We start from the raw sequence: 12792 nt of genomic DNA on the forward strand, positions 1-12792 counted from the left end.
AGGCTTGAAGGCCTGGTGTTTAAGAGGCCCCAGCGCTGGAGAGCAGGAACCAAAACCTGAAGGCTTGAGGATTCAGAGACCTCAGTGCTGGATGGTTCAAGCACACCAAGTCATCCAAGAAACCCTGGGGAAGTGAACCAGGCATCCCCCAGTTCTATCTACAAGAAGCGGGAAGTACCTGCAAAGAGGACGGAGTAGACCAGGATGTTATCCGGACTTTCCTGAACTGGCCTGGGGAGGATCTCAGGAGGCAAGAAAGGCAGATGAGGCCTGTGACTTCCAGCATCCATTTACCAAGGTGCTTTTCAGAGGGGCATTGGTCAGTTTGTTAAGGGAAAGGGACTTGGCTACTCAAAAAAGGAACCAGAAGGAGGAGGCAGCTCACATTTCCCACTATCACCATTACACCTGGAGTGCAACAAGAAGAATAAAAGTTCTTTGTTCAACCTTTATTGTTTGTATCCATTGTGAATCATGTGGGGGGAAGAACGTAGGTATCTTATCAGTACTGTATGACCTACCCAGTAGCTCCCAAGGGAGTAGTGCGCTACATATAAATTTGCTGAGCCTCTGTCTCTAATGCCGCGTACACACGACCGGACTTTTCGAGGGACTAGGTCCGACAGACTTTCGACGGAGTTCTGACGGAGTTCTGACAGAGTTCTGACGGACTTTCGGAATGATCGGACTTGGCCACACACAATCACACCAAAGTCCGACGGATTCGAACGTGATGACGTACGACCGGACTAGAATAAGGAAGTTCATAGCCAGTAGCCAATAGCTGCCCTTGCGTCGGTTTTTGTCCATCGGACTAGCATACACACGAGTGGAGTTCTCGGTAGGAACTGGGTCCGGCGGAGTTCCAGTGGAAAAATTTGAAACATGTTCCATTTCTAAAGTCTGTCAGACTTTTGCAAATCAAAAGTCCGCTGCAGCCCACACACGATCGAATGGTCTGCTGGAATAGTTCCGTCGGACCTTTGATGTTGAAAAGTCCGGTCGTGTGTACGCGGCATTAGAAGCACCACACCATGGACAAAATGGATAAGATTATAATAACACATAATGACCACTTTAAACATCTCACCTATCTCCAGTGTCTCTGTCTCCCAATCCGGCAGCTCATTCTCACCCACACGTCACCCCTGATCCCAGCCATATGGGAGCTGTGTTCTCTGTCATGCCCACCCCAGACACGTCTCCGCTGGCCCCAGAGACTTGTGGGGGATGTAGTTTGATGGAGGATGCAGTGTGGACGAGACAGCTTGTGAATGGATTCCTGCCCGCACGTTACCCCTTGCCCCAGAGTTGTGTGGGAGCCGCCTTTTCTCAGTCACGCCCACCTCGGACACATCCCTTCTGGCCCTAGAGGCCTGTGGGAGATATAGTTCGATGGGGGTGCAGTGATAGCCGGTCAGTGTCAGTGTGTGCTTCTTCCTGGCGTGCCCACAGAGAGAGTTCTTGTGTGCTGGCTGTGGCACGCGTGCCACGGGTTCGCCATCACTGGTAAAGTATGTATAATACAGTTCAGAGTGTATAGTACAGTCCGTATAGTATATACTGTATAATGCAGTTCAGAGTATATAGTGCAGTCCGTATAATATATATAATACATTGCAGAGTATATAGTGCAGTTCATATAGTATACAATATCTCACAAAAGTGAGTACACCCCTCACATTTTTGTAAATATTTTATTATATCTTTTCACGTGACAACACTGAAGAAATTACACTTTGCTATAATGTAAAGTTGGGAGTGTACAGCTTGTATAACAGTGTAAATTTGCTGTCCCCTCAAAATACCACAACACACAGCCATTAATGTCTAAACCACTGGTGTCAAAAATAGTAAAAAAGACAGGAGACACTTTGGGACAAGTCCTTTATTAAAAAATAAAAAAATAAATATGTGCTACGATGTAAATCCATCTCACGCAGCCATTGATCCAAAAAAAAGAAAAAAAAAGGCCGCAACAGCTCTCCGACCATGGGAGGCTCCCACCAAGTGACGCTCCTTCTCGGTGACAGCTGTTATATAGCTGAGGGCGGGGCCACTCGGTGATGTAAACAGGTGACCCTGCCTTCCTCTGACGTCACGTGGTGTCAGAGGGGGGCGAGATCACCCGTTTACGTCCCCTGGTGGCCCCGCCCCATATAACAGTGGTCACTGAGAAGAGGCTTCACTCAGCGGGAGCCTCCCATGGAGGCAGAGCTGTTGCGGCTTTTTTTTATTTTTTTGGATCGTCGGCGGCGTGAGATAACTCTACATCATGGAACATTTTTATTTTTTTATTTTTTAATAAAGGACTTGTCCCAAAGTGTCTCCTGTCTTTTTTACTATTTTTGACACTTTTTTTGTGAAATGGTTATGGTAGGGGTACAATGTACCCGTTACCAATTCACATAGGGGTGAGGCCGGGATCTGGGGGTCGCCTTGTTAAAGGGGGCTTCCAGATTCCGATAAGCCCCACGACCACAGACCCCCAAAACCACTAGGCAAAGGTTGTGGGAATAAGGCCCCTGTCCCCATCAACATGGGGGGCTACTCCAAAACACCCTCCCCATGTTGAGGGCATGTGACCGGGTACGGTTCAGGAGGGGGGCGCTCTCATCCCCTCTTTTTTCTTGCGGCCTGCCAGGTTGCGTTCTCAGATAAGGGTCTGGTATGGATTTTGGGGGGACCCCCATGCAATTTTTAGGATGCATTAAGTTGAAAAAACACAAAGGTTTACAGCCCCTTTAATAAACAACCAGGCCCATGCTTACTTTAAGACACTTTTTTGATCATCTAAGGCCTTAAGCCCTAATTTGTTTCCAATTTTAATAGCTTATTGAAAGATACACACTTGCATCCCAAATGTATCACATTGGCTAGTAGTATGCTTCTGAAACTGGCTATGATTGACAAAGTTATGCCCCGTACAGACGTTCCGATTATCGTAATACAGATCGTTCACATTTTGTTGTATACAACTAAGATCGAATACAACAGTGCAAAATATGTGTAAGATTTTTGTCATACGATTCTGGAAAAATCTTCCGTCATGCGTAGCTACGTATTTTAAATTATGTCAAATACATGTGACCTGTGAGTCCTTCTGGTTTATTTTCGTGTTTCCGATCATGCGTGGTGTTTGTCGAATTACTTTTATCGGACGCATACTGTACTGGCTATACGATTGTCGTACGATGGGCTGTCATCTGACCAAAGTTTTCCTGTTTGTCCCTTCGGATTTGGTTGGACGGACTGTTGTGATCGGCTGTCGAAAGCTGCATACCAACGATCAGATTATCGAACGATCTGTCCGAAAGCGACTTTTGTGGTCCGATAATTGGAACGTGTGTGCTGGGCATTAGTCTGACTATTGGCCTGTATCGCTTAACAATATTGTTGATAAAACTCGGCAAAAATCTTCTGAAAACAGATATCTTTCCAGCCCTTATTACATTTTTTCAGATTGCTAAAACTCACAAAATTGCCTTAATGTTGCTGCCACTAAACTTTAGAAGTCTAGCGTTTTCCTAAAAATTCAGACTTTAGATTAGAAATGAAAAGTAAAGGGATCTACAAACCCCTTCCACCTGCGTATCCTGGAAATTACTAAACAGTGTAAAACAATGCAGTGGGGGTAATTTACTAAAGGAAAATCCACTTTGCACTGCAAGTGCACTTAAAAGTGCAGTCGCTCTAAATCTAAGGGGTAGATCTGAAATGAGTGGAAGCTCTGCTGATTTTATCATCCAATCACGTGCAAGTTAAAATGCTGTTTTTTATTTTCCTTGCATGTCCCCCTTGGATCTACAGCAACTTTACTTCCAAGTGCACTTTCAAGTGCACTTGTAGTGCAAAGTGGATTTTCCTTTAGTAAATAACCCCCATTGTGACAAGTGAAGCAGGAGGTAATAAAGCTCAAGGGCTTCAAATATATAAAGAAAACTACTATAGTTCCATACCACACTAAACAATATATGTAAAAGATGCTAACGAATACAATGTGTTTCAAAATAACACACACAAATAAGTGAATGCATAAGTAAAAAAAAATTCCAATAGTCCACCACCAAATGAATAATCTTAAACCAAGTGCCGATATATTTTCGAATTCATCAAACATGATGATGAAAAAACAATAGCGTCTCCAAAAAAAAGTGTGTCTCCTTTCATCAGGTTCTAGGTACGTATCCTACTCCCTGGATCGAATTGACACCCATGACAGCTAGTCTAAAACAGCAAAACAGACAGGTATCCAGAAGCAGCAACTCAAGGCAGGTATATTCCCTGAATATTGGAAAGAAGGGAAAATACTGCGCTAGACTAAAAAAACAAAATTAATCTAAATACCCAAAAGCAGCGATTAATCTGGTGTGATACACACCCACAAAGCATATAGGACAACATTTACAACCGTGCTCTCCCATATAATAAACCCCCCGTGAAACTCAACCATCATCTACTAAAACTAAGAAAAACAAATAATGATGAAACAAAAAATAATCGTGATACGTATACACAACCAGTGCATACACAATTTAAACAATTAAAATCAGACAGATAAATAAATAAATAATAATAAGAAATTCATTGAAATAAGAATAAATTAAGTATACACTACAAGAATGTGGCTACAAAATACTTTCTAAATGGTATAGGACGCCCTCGCTGCTCCACAAGTTTTCAAATTCCTGCCCAGATAAATGCTGGCGTTGTGGCGCGGTTGGGGGCGACATGCTCCATATCTGGTGGTCGTGCCCTCTCATTCAGAATTTCTGGAAGATGGTCCACGAAACCATCTTGGTCGTCACATCCCAACGCAACGACTTTTCCCCTGCCCCCTACTTACTTCACTTCACCAATATCCCCAAACGACGATATCTCAGGTCTCTCAATATGTACATGATCAATGCAGCAAGACAATGTATCCCCTGCCATTGGGGTACCTCTTCTACCCCAACGAAAGCTGAATGGTTTCACAGATTAAATAGTACCGAAACCATTGAAGAACTGATCAGCATTTCTCATGAAACCGTTTCCAGATTTACTGCAACATGGTATGACTGGCAGCGTTTTAAATTTACAGATGCTTACCTTAGGAGTGATGGCTAATTTTACTACACATATCTAGCTGAACACCCTTAAGTTTACTCTTGTTCCGTTTGTACCACCCCCTCCTTTCCATGTTTACTATAACTACCGATATCTGTTGTACCCTATTGCTTACAGTATAAGATAGCAATATAAAATACTTTGAATCAATACAATTCAATCCTTTAGTGATCACCGTCTCTAAGAAAATAGTCATTCTATTGTTTTTCTTTTTCCTTCATTGATTACAAACCGAGCCTTATATTTCACCTGTTTGGATAACACCTTTGCTTGTATACATCCAAGTATATGTTCTCTATCATACTTGTCTTTTGGCTCTGTAAACATACGTGTAAACATGTACTTGCTTGTTCTTGTTGTTTTCTGTTATCAATAAAATTTTGTGGAAAAAAAAAAAAAAAGTATACACATAAATAAATTCATACGATTAATAAGAATTAATTGAAATAAAAATAATAAGCTAAATATAAATATAAATAAATTCATACACTTAAATAACTTATAAAGTGCTCAAAAATGGAAATGTTCAAACAGCAATTTGAAGATACAGACACACGTGCCCAATAAACGTTCACAGATGAATGGAAAAAATGAAAAAAATATAAGTGCAACAGTCCGTCAATTGAAAATATTTCTCCAAGTAGACTCAGTGCAGAGCATAGACTTCCTTCACCACCACTGTGCTGGTTGATAGTAAAAATGCGCGCTTACCAAATCCTAAAAAAACTGGGCATGTATAGTAAAGAATCTCAGAGGATCGTCACACCAGGACAGCATCTCATCTTTCCACACGAGTTCCAATGATGGGACCACTAATAAGATATAGACAAAAACTCCCATAGTGTAAATCCGTAAATAAAGCCTTTTATTAGATCATAAAAACATACTCACAAGCAGAAACAATCAAATTGCGTTAAATGCCGGCCGGCAAAACGAGCGCCCAAAAGTCACGTGATAGTGTCCCGGGACCCGCCGCTGATACCGAGACCGTTTACGAGCATAGAGAATGCGCAAGAAGTTTGTTTATTAAAATCAGTTTGCACTATGGATTGTTTTTCTGATCTCTTCTATATGTGAACTTGTGCTGGGTGGAGAAATGTTGAATTGAAGGAGTAATGCTGAGGAACCCCAGGAGCCAGTGATTAATAGACGTGCCTATATCTATTTAGAATTTTGGTAAGTGTATTACCATAGGGAGCGTCACCGTGCATGGAGTTTTCTCACACTGGCGGTTTGATGAATGGCTTGGAGATGGACTTCTTCTTTTCCTTATGAACATTAAGCTGAAATTCCCTATCCACAATTTAGGACTCTGCACCCTGTTGTAATCTATGGAATTTATGAACTGTGATTTTTCCTATTTTCTCTTATTTTATTGAGCGCTGTCAATATAGTATATCTCATATTGCGAGGGGTTAGGCTAGGTTCACACCGGAGCGATGCGGGAACGCCGCGAATCCGCAGCGTTTTCCTGCATCGCATGCCTCCCGCCGGCAGTTCACACTGCCCTATGCGGACTGCTGGGAGTGTCAGTGAAATGTTAATGACACCCCCAGATCAGTCCGCATATCGCAGTGCGATCTGCAAACTCGGACAGGAATCGGATTGCATGGTGTGAACACCCATGCGATCCGATTCTGCTGTGGACCAAAAAAAGGGTCCCGTGCGAGTTTGCGGCGGGTGCGATGCGAATTCAGCCATACTATCTGTATGGCTGAACTCGCATCGCACAGAGATCGGATGTGATTTGCACTGCAGTGCGGTGCGAATCACATCCCGTTCTCGCTGCCGCGGCGGTGTGAACCCAGCCTTAAGGAATTATTTATACTATAGATTTGTGTGTTATGCCATGAAATATGCCATGATATGGCATGACATTCAAGCGTCTGGCTCTATACTCAAAATCTTCCATTCGCATCTGTAACGCTAGATTCTCTTCACGGATAATTTCTATGTCCTCAGCATGGGAGCTGGCAGTGAGTTCTTGTTCATCCATCCTTTGTTCTAGAATTGAGGTGCGACAACCCACATTGCGTATCTCACGCGTTAACTTTTCTGTGATGGTGTCTGAGGTTTTCTTCAGGGCTCTTGCGAGCATCCTTTCAAACTGGTGCAAGAGGTCTGGATGCATTTTATCAATTTGGAGAGCCAGGGGAGTAGTCAGATATTTATAGCTGCCGCAGTGAGTCTGTTCTGTGGAGTGGGTGACTCTCGCTGTGAGGGGGGCCGGGAAGATGGAGGCACGGCCATCTTAGGTGAGGTCTGAATAGAACATCCCGTATGGAGCATGGCTTTGTTTTTTGATTTCCCACCATCACGGTAGGGTGCTGCATTTCACAGTGTGCAGTGTGCGGGAGTGATCGATATGGGCTGGCTGTGTGTCGGCAGTGTACAATGAGGATGTGTTGTCCTGTGAGCTATGTACCCATTCACCAAAAAAGTGTTAAAACAGAGATTGTTTTTGACAATTCCTTTATTAAAAATAAAGTAAATCCATTGTCAAATCATGCTGCCCGCCTCACCCGAGAGAACAAAAAAAACGCTGACCGCCGAATGCCTCCTCTGCTGTTTGACAGTTCTTATATAGGTAAGGGTGGGGACTTCTGCTGATGTCACCTAGTGGCACATTCCCCCTTGTGATGTCATTGACAGGTGTATGCTTACCTAGGTGGATGCAGCATCGGTTCGCATCCAGATCTGCTGATCGCTCAGTTCTTGGTCTTTAGTGAGTAGAGAGCAGTAACAATCAGTCATCACTCTTTTCTCTGCCCCTCCAGTGCTCACTGGAGTGCCAGGCTGGGGAGCGGGTGCGAGCAGCTGGCTCAGGCTCCCAGCATTGTGCCACCAATCAGGCATCTGGGTGGATCTCGACATTATTATCAGGATCCTTGCAGAGCCTGGAACAGCTCTGTGATGTCACCCAACAATATTTTGTCCATGCTTCACCTTTAATGTCCTAGCCACATTAGCACTTACTCATGTGTTGGTACCTCGTCCCCTTCTGACTTTAATCCCTGGCTACCCTTCCTAGTGCTTTGGAGGATGCAGTATCAAGGCCAAGATGACAAGAGCTCTGTTTCAAAACCCCCTAGAATGTAAAAACAGATGATGAGAGGGCACAAAATGGCACAGGTGCCAAATGTCCAGTCATCTGAAGCTCACTTCTTGCGAAAGGTTCAACTGAAGGGTGCATATGTGGGATGATTGGAAGATCACCAATTAGCCAAGGTGCTGGTAGTAACACTGAAACCCATGTCTGGCTGGGGGCTTGGTGTAAGTCGAGAAGTTGTCAAAGAAGAGTATTGTTCAAAAGGAAGGCCAAGGTCGCACTGGATAGTCAGGAGAATTGTGGTCAGGAGGCAGGCTGATCTCACACCAGGAAGTCAGTAGAATTATTGTAAGGAACTAGGTGAGTTAGTGACAAACAGACAAATGTAGTTGGAGTCAAGATCAAGCCAATCAAAATAGGAAGTCAGAGCAGAGACAAGACCAAGGGCAGGCTGAGTTAGTAACAAGTAAGCAAACCACAGGAAAAGATGTGAGATTGGACTGTAAGCTAACAGATGAAGACCATCCAGGAACTTCCTGGCTTGGGTCTATTCTTTAAATAGGTCATCTAGTGCCAATACTGTGCAGCACGACTGCGTAAATTAGCATGCACATGTGCACCCTTTCGTATTTTCTGGTTTCAGGCAGATCAGAGAGGCTGCATCCCTACTTTTTTGGATTTGGTGCAGACACACACTAGATGCTGTTTTCTTAAGGCAAAATCTGGCCTTATGTTGTGTTGCTGTATTTTTAAAGAGGACAGGATTTTTCTCTAGATGGGCCTGTGTGTGCATTGATATAGAGGCTTTCATAGTTAGGAAATAGCTCTGAATTATCACCACATTCATCAGAGGTGTCTTGAAGCTTTAATGTGGATTTCACATATGTTTGTAAAGGTATGCAAGTAAAACGTCTGTTTTAACCTGAAACCTTGTGTACCATGGCCCCCTTGAGGACTGCTAAGAATTACCTGCTTATCTACAAGGTCATGGCCAAGTGAACCTTCCAACCCACCTGACCCTCTGGGTTCTGACATCCTGTTAGCACTATTAAGAATCAAACAACTCAGTAATATAAGGTTCTAAAATATTTTACTTGAACCAAAATGGAAAAGTTATTTCACAAAGGGAGGGAATACATTTGCTGAGCCAGGGTAACAGTGCCAACTCAGCAAACAGATTCCTCCCAAACATACAACAATCGTTAAACAATGAATAATACATTATGAATAAGTATACAGTATATTCAGATCCAAAGTCACCTCCTAGTGGACGTTTCCGTTAACTACTTATGTGGCTACACTGATATAGAGGTAATATAGACAGCCTATGCTATTTTAACGACTGAGAAAAAAAAAAAAAAAAAAAAAAAAATATATATATATATATATATATATATATAAATATATATATATATATATATATAAATATATATATATATATATATATATATATATATATATATATACACAGTATCTCACAAAATTTAGCACACCTCTCACATTTTTGTAAATATTTTATTATATCTTTTCAAGTGACAACACCGGCGACATGACAAAATTGCTACAATTTAACCATTTCACCCCCGGAAGGACCCCCTTCCTGACCAGAGCGTTTTTTGCAATTCGGCACTACGTTGCTTTAACTGACAATTGATCATGCGACATGGCTCCCAAACAAAATTGGCGTCCCTTTTTTCCCACAAATAGAGCTTTCTTTTGGTGGTATTTGATCACCTCTGCGGTTTTTATTTTTTGCGCTATAAACAAAAAAAGAGTGACAATTTTGAAAAAAACGCATTCTTTTTTACTTTTTGCTATAATAAATATCCCCCAAAAATATATAAAAAAAAAATTTTTCCCTCAGTTTAGGCCAATAAGTATTCTCCTACATATTTTCGGTAAAAAAATCGCAATAAGCATTTATTGATTGGTTTGCGCAATAGTTATAGCGTCTACAAATAGGGGATAGTTTTATGGCATTAATATTAATATATATTTCTTTAATAGTAATTGCAGCGATCAGCAAATTTTATCATGACTGCACCATTTTGGCGGACACATCGGACAATTTTGACACATTTTTGGGACCACTGGCATTAATACAGCGATCAATGCTATAAAATTGCATTGATTACTGTAAAAATGTTACTGGCAGTGAAGGGCTTAACCACTTGCTGGCAGTGTAGGGGTTAAGTGTTCCTAGGGGCGTGTTTCTAACTGTATGGGGGCGTGGCTGTGTGTGACATCACATTGATCACTGCACCCGATGACAGGGAGCAGACGATCGGTGTGCTGTCACTAGGCAGAACGGGAGATGCTGTTTACATCGGCATCTCCCTGTTCTTGAGCTCCGTGACACGATCGCTGGTATCCCCGCGGTGATCGAGTACACGGGACCCACGACCATGGTCACGGAGCTCTTGGCAGGCGTGCATGCGCACTGCGGGAAATACAAAGTAACATACGGGTACATTACTTTGCCTAGCCGTGCCATTCTGCCGACGTATTTACGGTATACAGGAGCCGGTCGGGAACCGGTTAAAGTAGTGAGTGTGCAGCTTGTATAACAAATTTGTGTAAATTTGCTACCCCCTAAAAATAACTTAACACACAACCATTAATGTCTAAACCGCTGGAAACAAAAGTGAGTACACCCCTAAGTAAAAATGTCCAAATTGGGCCCAAAGTGTCATTATTTTGTGTGGCCACCATTATTTTCCAGCACTGCCTTAACCACTTGCTTATTGGGCACTTAAACCCCCTTCCTGTCCAGACCAATTTTAATTTTTCAGCGCTGACACACTTTGAATGGCAATTGCGCGGTCATACAACATTGTACCCAAATTAATTTTTATCCTTTTTTCCCCACAAATAGAGATTTCTTTTGGTGGTAATTTTTTTTTTAATATTTTGTCATAAAATTTTGCAAACAGGTCATTTTTCTCCTTCATTGATGTACGCTGATGGGTAGCAATAATGGGCACTGATTGCTTACACTAATAGGTGGCTCGGATTGGCACCACTGGTGAGCATTGATAGGTGGCACTTGTGGGCATTGATAGGTGGCACTTATGGGCATTGATAGGTGGCACTGGTGGGCACTGTGGGCACTGACAAGTGGCAATAACAGGTGGCATTGGCAGGGGGTACTGATTGGCACACATGAGGTGCCTGTGTTCCTTAATCTTTGGGACCGATGTCCCTTTAACATAAGCCGGTGATCGGCTTTTTTTTCTCCTCATGCTGAAAGCATGAGGAGAAAAGAAAACGATTACCAAGCTTTTGTTTACATCATGTGATCAGCTGTCATTGGCTGACAGTTGATCACATGGTAAGGGGCCAGGACCGAATCTCAGTGACTCGTGATCACAGCGCACTCCCCACGCTCCCTGCAGGGAGCGTGCACAGGGGAGGACGTCCTATGAGGGCCTCCCAGAAATTGAGGTCCACACCAAAGCCGCCATTTCACCAGAGCTTCACAGGTTGCCACTGGAGTCCTCTTCCACTCCTCCATGATGACATCACGGAGCTGGTCCAGGTTAGAGACCTTGTGCTCCTCCACCTTCTGTTTCAAAATGCCCCACAGATGCTCAATAGGGTTTAGGTCTGGAGACATGCTTGGCCACTCCATCACCTTTACACTCAGCTTCTTTAGCAAGGCAGTAGTTGTCTTGGAGGTGCGCCTGGGGTCATTATCATTTTGGAATACTGCCCTGCGGCCCAGTCTCTGAAGTGAGGGGATCATGCACTTCTTCAGTGTGTCACAGTACATGCTGGCATTCATGGTTCCCTCAATGAACTGTAGCTCCCCAGTGCCGGCAGCACCCATGCAGCCCCAGACCATGACACTCCCACCACCATGCTTGACGGTAGCCAAGACAGATTTGTCTTTGTATTCCTTACCTAGTTGCCGCAACACACGCTTATAAGTTTATCTTGGTCTCATCAGACCACAGGATATGGTTCCATTAATCCAGGTCCTTAGTCTGCTTGTCTTCAGCAAACGTTTTGCAGGCTTTCTTGTGCATCACCTTTAGAAGAGACTTTCTTCTGGGATGACAGCCATGCAGACCAATTAGATGCAGTGTGTGGCGTATGGTCTGAGCACTTACAAGCTGGCCCCCCAATCCTTCAACCTCTGCAGCAATGCTGACAGCACTCATACGTCTATTTCCCAAAGACAACCTCTGGATATGACGCTGAGTACGTACAATCAACTTCTTTGGTCGACCATGGCGAGGCCTTTTCAAAGTGGAACCTGTCCTGTTAAACATCTGTATGGTCTTGGCCACCCTGCTGCAGCTCAGTTTCAGAATCCGAATCTTCTTATAGCCTAAGGCATCTTCATGTAACACAACAATTCTTTTTTTCAGGTCCTCAGAGAGTTCTTTGCCATGAGGTGCCATGTTGAACTTTCAGTGACCACTATGAGAGAGTGAGAGCGATAACACAGAATTTAACACACCTGCTCCCCATTCACACCTAAGACCTTGTAACGAGTCACATGACACCGGCTAATTGGGCCCAATTTGGACATTTTAACTTAGGGGTGTATTCACTTTTGTTGCCAGCAGTTTAGACAATATTGACTGTGTGTTGAGTTATTTTGAGGGGACAGCAAATTTACACTGTTA

This window comes from Lithobates pipiens, unplaced genomic scaffold, assembly GCF_037356315.1.
Source record: "Lithobates pipiens isolate NorthernLeopardFrog02 unplaced genomic scaffold, aLitPip1_a1.2 Scaffold_8, whole genome shotgun sequence".
NCBI classification, from domain to species: Eukaryota; Metazoa; Chordata; class Amphibia; order Anura; family Ranidae; genus Lithobates; species Lithobates pipiens.